The sequence below is a fragment of the Gigantopelta aegis genome, chromosome 5 (assembly GCF_016097555.1).
Source record: "Gigantopelta aegis isolate Gae_Host chromosome 5, Gae_host_genome, whole genome shotgun sequence".
Taxonomy (NCBI): domain Eukaryota; kingdom Metazoa; phylum Mollusca; class Gastropoda; order Neomphalida; family Peltospiridae; genus Gigantopelta; species Gigantopelta aegis.
In genome coordinates, this window is record NC_054703.1 from 397,629 (window position 1) to 403,561 (window position 5,933).

Sequence of the window (5,933 nt, forward strand, 5' to 3'; positions counted from 1 at the left end):
ACTTTATCCATAATATACAACACTAAAATGTTTCTAAAAAGCACCACCTATCATCATCTTTATTTCAAAACATTTTGCCCCCGAATCCCCTACAGATCTCGTTCCCTAAAGGAGCTCGGCTTATTTTCCATCGGCACTCAAACTTACCCTGTTTAGAATTTTGTAAACCCTTTTTCAAAATGCTGGATCCGCCCCTGGTGCTGGTGGGGGGGGGGGGGGGGGGGGGGCAATGCTCCCATGCCCATTATCTTGGCTATGGCAATGCACTCGTCCCTTTGTTTTTAAGGGTCATTCCTGAGTTTGCTGCAATGTTTAAGATGTTATCGACTAACAGAGACTTTTTAACGATTATAATTAAATATCAAATATATTTTTCTGCATAAAATATTAGTGGCTGTATATTAAACATGTTTCTGATCGTTCTAATATTTGTACTGGGTTAAATTTCGTTTTATTTCCTGAAATATATTTTTTCGTACGTACGAAATTATTTGAATACGAAATCCAGTTTGGGCTTCTTACAAATATTAAGATGACCAGAAACACATTGAATATACAGACACTGATATTCTAAACAAGAAAATATATTTAACATGTAAGTTTAATCGTATAAATATTTTATTAGTCGGAAACATCTTACAATGCAGCAAACTCAGGAATGTCCCTTTAACAGCAATAATTAATTTCGTTGCCATTTAGAATGCCACAATTCTTAATTTAGACATACTGGGGCTAAAATTCGACTTTGTCCGGCAGGTTACAAATTCTGACTGCCCGAATCAAAACCTTCCGGGCTAAACATGGCTGACTAAAACTAATTTGTGAATATAAACGTAAAATAAATGCCGATTCGACTGGACGACAGGCAAAAACATCTTCCGTCCCGTGGTGATGTTGACCGGCAGAAACCGACCGGGCCGGCAGTATATCGATCCCTGTCTTAATAACAACATTATTTTTAAGAGAACAGTAAAACAGTCACGTATTATCAAGGAATCACATTTATTTAGACATCAATGGTTCATAAATTAAAAACAAAACAAGAAGAAATTACAACCAAAACAAGTCATCAAAGCCTAACTCATCTAACAAGCGAATAATCTGATCTTTGGCGAGTTCAGGAGGGAGAGCGCTTGCGAACAGTTTGACTGGTATCCATCCCATCCTACCTAATCTCATTCATTTAACATTAGTCGCAACAACAAAAATTCACAAAGCTCTTTTAAGCTCTCTTCAGTAGACCTAACATCGCATCGTCTTTGGCAATCTATTCATATTTCGAAATCGCAATATTGCGAGAGTTCAGTGCAATGTAAAACAAAATGAGATGTTGCTAACTAGAGCTCTGCGAATTAGACACCAGTCAGTTTGGCGAGCGCTCGGTATCGGCAGAGAATACATTTCAATAACTGAAACACTGGAAATTGTATGCTGCTGTAGTTGTTGTAGTTGTTGTACGTAGTCGTAACGGTTGTTGTGATGAAGATGTTGATGGTGTATTCAGTCTATGATAAGCTAGTAGTTGATGAGTTGAGAAGCACCGGGGTATTGTCCAATCTGAAAATTGAAAAGAAAAGTTTAGCAGCCATACATTTAAAGGAGTAATATCAGTTACAAATGCCATATTTAACTAATTTTGTCATATATTTGTGAAAACAAAAATTACGAACCAATCGTATCCTATGCATAATTTGCATAAATAAATCGGGTATAATGTTACGGAGTGTTCACTTCAACTGAACGCACACAGTTCCTTCGGTTTTCCTCTAAAGATTCTCCAGTTCGGTTTTTTACCAGTAAATTCAGTTATATGGTTAGACAAATATTACTGGTAATAAATCTTAAGGCAGAGATGACGTTTACTCTTAGAATGCAGGAAATTGCATTTCAGATCATCTAGTTTTCAATTTTTTACGAAGGAGCATATCCCCCGAAGTCCCTGGAACTTGCTTTGGGCCCTCGACCTTAGTCGCCCCTCGTGACCCCACCAATGTCTACTTGCTTCCGCCGTGCCTGATGGTGGTCATGTTTTATGGGCATATAGCTGAAAGTTTAGTTTTTACATTTTAAAGCAAAATTCATAAATAAAATTTGCGGCAAGACCTCATTAATTATATAATTTCGACACTTTAAATTTAAGCGACGAACACACTTTTTCGTGTAAGCATAGGTTGTCCGTAGAAGTAAAAATAGTTATGTATTAATTCAAATGATAACCCTAGTTTTTAAACACTACGACTTATTTTTCACTATTAGAGCCGTTTTCGATAACTGAAATCAAACATTACTTAGACACTTTACTCTGAGAAGTAACGATTATGAACACTAGCTACAATCTACTTTGTAAGGGCATTTCCCTATTTCAACGTCATAGACTCTTGTTTCACTGTATTGTAACTTTATCCAAATGTATTTTAGGTTTGTAGATTAAAAAAATCTTGTGTCCATTTTCACGGGTTGAAACTAGGGTCTGCGACTGTACCATAAGCGTACGAAACGGGGGCAACTGCCCCCTCCCCCTAGTGCTGAAGCAATACCTCAAATTCGGGAAAAACTGATAGTTATATTTGGAAAAATGATGTGCTAACCCGAGTCCTTTTTAACATTTATTTCCATTTTTCTACCCGCAAAATTAATTGTAATCCATGTAAAATTGCTTAGTGATTCGTTTGCAAACACTATATAGCTGCTTTGTAGTAATAATAATATGAATAAATCTTATTATCCAGATTCGGGCATTTTCGTTTAATTAGAGCAAAAACAAATCTGCACCCCATTCCACCCCACTCAACCCCACTCCACCCCACTCCACCCCCTACAAAAATGGAAGCCCGTACGCCAAGGGACTGAACGTTAACGTTGCTCGATGTCGCTGCTATTAACTTATGATTCTACCAGACCGATAAAACCTCTTACAATGACGGTCTTAACTGTGACGATCGTAGCTGCGACAGAAAATCATCATCCAAATCTGTTTCGATTGCTGAGCACTCGTCTGTGCCACCATGACGTGTAGAAGTTGAAGAAGAATTTCATCAGCTTGCGGAAGTCACGTGGTGGTCTCGCGGTCGGCCTGAAGATCGGCCGCCTCGTTGTGGATCTGTATGTTAAAGGCGCCCTCGTTGTCGTGGTTGGTCTATAAATAACTGGCCTCGGTGTGGGCCGCGCTGTACAGAACCCTAAAAAAAAAATATATATATATATATATATATATATATATATATATATATATATATATATATATATATATCCAATAGCCGACGATTAATAAACAATGCAAACTTTAATTTTGAATATTAACTGGGTGAACCATCCATGTTGCCCCCCCCCACCCCCCAAAACCCCCCTAAAAAAAAAAAAACCCACCCAAAAAACCCTAACACCCAACCCTCTACCCAACCCTCTAAAAAACAACACCTCCCCCGCCCCCCCTCCCCCCAAAAAAAAATATATATATAAAAAAAAAAATATATATATATATATATATATATATATATATTAATAGTTTTAAGTTACCGTAAATACTTGATTATAAGCTCTGGTTTTTTTTATCGTTTTATTTTTTATTTTTTGGTTGTGCTTTTTGTTGTGTGTTTTGTTTTGTTTTGTTTTGTTTTGTTTTATTTTATTTTTTATTTTTTATTTATTTTTATTTTTTTTGGGTGGGGGAGGTGTTGGTTTTTTAGAGGGTTGGGTAGAGGGTTGGGTGTTAGGGTTTTTTGGGTGGGTTGGGTTTTTTTAGGGGGTTTTGGGGGGTGGGGGGGGGCAACATGGATGGTTCACCCAGTTAATATTCAAAATTAAAGTTTGCATTGTTTATTAATCGTCGGCTATTGGATGTCAATCATTTGGTAATTTCGACATATAGTCTTGGAGAGGGAACCCGCTACAGTTTTCAATTAGTAGCAAGGGATATTTTATATGCACCATCCAAATTACAGGATAGCACATACCACGGCCTTTGATAGGTCAGTCGTCGTGCACTGGCTGGAACAAGAAATAGCCCAAAGGGCTCATCGACGGGGATCGATCCTAGACCAACTGCACATCAGGCGAGCGCTTTACCACCGAGCTCCTGGTTACTGCTCAAGACTCGGTCACTATTCGAGATCTAACTTAGTTGGTAGATAGCCATAAGCGTACGAGACGGGGGGGGGGGGGGGGGGCAGGGTGTGTGCAACTGCCCCCTAATGCTGGAGCAAAACTTAAAATTCGGGCAAATATTATACAGATATTCGGGCAAAAAGTGCTAACCTGAGACCTTTTTACGATGTATTTCCATCATTCTACCCGCAAAATTAGTTGTAATCCATGTAAAAATGCACAGTGATTAGTTTGCAACCGTATATAACTGTTTGGTAGTAATGCTATTAAACATGAATAAATGTTGTTATTCAGATTCGGGCATGTTCGTTAAAAGCCAGCCTGCCCATCGAACCCCCAATCCCCTCGGTGGACTGATTCTCTGATAGTGTTTTTCCCATCCCAACCAGTGCTTCAAGACTGGTATATCACTTCCCAGGATAATAAATTATTTCTACTTCCTCTATAGGAGGACTGCCACTCTCCATGACGATAACATATTTGAACTTCTTAGGAGGACCGCCACTCTCTGGAATGGTAGGCTATACCCTTCCTACTTCGGCTGTGGAACAGAATAATCAACCTCCACTGAGTGGATTCGAACCACGGACCCTCTATTTGAAACTCCAGCGCTCTACCAAACTAAGCTAAAGGAAAAACTTTATACAAATAATTCTGCCCCTTTACAAGGAAGGCCATTCTACAACAGTGGTTTGATTAATTTCGCTTTATTGGCGTAGCCAGGGTTTTATTTGTGGATCACCCAGATTTATGTTATGGGGTGACAGGCAAATATAAAGGTTCGTGGGGGAAAGGGGTGCGATGGGTAGCCGCCATGCTGCCTCGGTTGCGCCATTGTTTCGCTTTGGGTCAGGACCCAAATCCAACATTTACCATAGCTTAACCAGATGCCTGTGAATTTTGGGGGATGGATGTAAATGAATTTAAGGACAGGGCCTGTAGAAGGTGGGTAGGTGCGGCAGGGCCGTACACTCGGGGGGGGGGGGGGGGGGGGGAGTTGCCCCCCTAAGAATCTCACTTTTTTTTCTTTTCTTTTTTTTTTACTCCAGAAAATAGCATACACATCTCAGGGTTTAATTTGTATAGTGTTTCATTTGTTTTAAAAAAGTAGTGCCTCCCCCCCCCCCCCCCTTCAAAAAAAGTAAAAAAAGAGAAGATTTTGATCAGGGTACGGCCCTGTGCGGGGCGGTAAATGAGTGAAAGTACCTTTATGTAGAAGAGCCAAGGGAAGACCACGTGATCTTAGATGGGCTTTCTGCTGACAAAACACACAGTCGTTGCTATAGGTAACGAGGTCGCTGCCACAGAACGGGGAGAACTGGCGAGTGCATGGCCACCGGGAATATGGTTTCGTGTCGTCACATCCGTCCCACGAATCTGACGTCACTTCCGACATCAAAATAACTGAAATTAAGATGGTGAAAATTAATATCAAACGTTGAATATATCCATGACATAAATCACATATTATACATTTCACTCACGTATTCAAACACAATTTATCATAAAGTATAGATTATGAGGTCAAATGGTGAAACACATTGTGTCTAAGGCTATTCCACTATATGACTCATCACAGAATGACAGACTAACATGGCTGATGTAACAATATCACAAGTTTAGTGAAATCCACAAATCTGACGGTTGTAGTTAGGCCTATAACACTTTGCACTACGTGTATATATCTAATGTGTATATAGTTGCAAGCTCGCCTCATCTTATCATAACATAAAAACATGTGCTAATGCAAAACATAATCAAAATTACGGTTGTTTTCTTGTGTGGGGTTGTGTGTTTTGGGGTTGTTGTTTTTGTTGTGGGTTTTTTGT

The 5,933-nt window shown here is 39.4% G+C and overlaps 1 long non-coding RNA gene across 1 annotated transcript; it reads right to left on the reverse strand.

Annotated features, from left to right (window-relative positions):
- Positions 1–998: 998 nt before the first annotated feature.
- LOC121372879 lies at positions 999–5,435 on the reverse strand. The gene is made up of 3 exons (XR_005958013.1): positions 5,311–5,435; positions 2,917–3,179; positions 999–1,557 (listed from the first exon to the last, which is right to left on the reverse strand). It is a non-coding gene; the product is annotated as an uncharacterized LOC121372879 (long non-coding RNA).
- Between the last annotated feature and the right edge of the window lie 498 nt (positions 5,436–5,933).